Source organism: Enhydra lutris, unplaced genomic scaffold, assembly GCF_002288905.1.
Source record: "Enhydra lutris kenyoni isolate GAN:26980312 unplaced genomic scaffold, ASM228890v2 scaffoldscaffold9, whole genome shotgun sequence".
NCBI lineage: Eukaryota > Metazoa > Chordata > Mammalia > Carnivora > Mustelidae > Enhydra > Enhydra lutris.
In genome coordinates, this window is record NW_019154093.1 from 56520445 (window position 1) to 56521951 (window position 1507).

At 41.4% G+C, this 1507-nt stretch overlaps 1 pseudogene; it reads left to right on the forward strand.

Moving 5' to 3' along the window:
* The first annotated feature begins 572 nt into the window (after positions 1 to 572).
* LOC111143557 lies at positions 573 to 1224 on the forward strand (annotated as a pseudogene).
* The last annotated feature ends 283 nt before the right edge of the window (positions 1225 to 1507 follow it).

Sequence of the window (1507 nt, forward strand, 5' to 3'; positions counted from 1 at the left end):
ATGAAGGAAGATAAGAATCGTGTAACTATTTCAATAGGTGCAGAAAAGGCATTTGATGAACATCCATTTATGATAAAAACTCTCAACAAAATGTGTATTGAAGAAATATGCCTCAACATAATAAAGGTCATATATGACAAGCCCACAGCTAAAATCATACTCAATGGGGAAAAGCTGAAAGCTTTTCCTTGAAGATCAGAAACAAGACAAGGATGCCTGCTTTTGCCACTCTCTTAGTGTGCTATTGGAAGTCCTAGCCAGAGCAGTTGGGCAAGGTAAGTAAATAAAAAGCAACTAAACTGGAAAGGAAGCAAAACTGTCACTATTTGCAGATGACATGATACTATGTATAAAAAACCCTAAAGACTCCACCCCAAAACTGTGAAAACTAATAAGTAAGTTTGGTAAATTTGCAGGATACAAAACCAGTATACAGAAATCTGTTGTGTTTCTACCCACTAATAGTGAACCATCAGAAAGACAAGAAAACAATCCCATTTACAGTTGCATCAAAGAGAATGAAATACTGCTCTGTCAGATTGTCCAGAGACACTTCTGGAAGCAACAGTACAATGACTGCCCAAGGTGAACCCCAAGTCCAGTTCAAACTTGTACTGTTTGGCAATGGTAGTACTGGAAAAACTACATTTGTGAAATGTTAACTGACTGCTGAACTTGAGAGGTACATAGCCACGTTGAGCTTTGAGGTCCATCCCCTTGTGTTCCATACCAACAGAGGACCTATTAAGTTCAATGTATGGGAAACAGCTGGTCAGGAGAAATTTGGTGGGCTGAGAGATGGCTATTACTTCCTGGCCCAGTGTGCCATTACAGTGTTTGATGTAACATCAAGGGTTACTTACAAGAATGTGCCTAACTGGCATTGAGATCTGGTTCAAGTAGGTGAAAACACCCCCATTGTGCTGTGTGGCAACAAAGTGAACACTGAAGACAGAAAAGTTAAGGCAAAATCTATTGTCTTTCACTGAGAGAAGTACCTTCAGGACTATGACATTTCTGCCAAAAGTAACTACAACTTTAAAAAGCCCTTCCTGTGGCTCACTAGAAAACTAATTCTAGACCCTAACTTGGGAGTTTGTCGCCATGCTGGCTCTTGCCCCACCAGAGGTTGTCATGGACCCAGCTTTGGCAGCACAGTATGAACATGATCTAGAGGTCACCTCGACATCTGGTCATCTTCCAGGGGAGGAAGATGACCTGTGAGAAAGTGCAGCTGGAGCCCAGCATCAGAAGTCTGGTTTTATAGGCAACTGTCCCGTGATGTCAGTGGTACAACAGGTTTGCCACTTTATTTTATAGCTGAGCAGAACATGTACTTGATCTTTGGGATGCTGAAGGAGATGAATGGGCTTTGGAGTACCTGTAGCTGTTGGAAAAGTACCTTCCTTTTTTGGACCTGCATATTTAGCTGTTTTGGAAAGCAGTTGGAATGCACCCCCAATGTGTTTTGAGGCATTATTTACAATAGCCAAAACATGGAGACAAA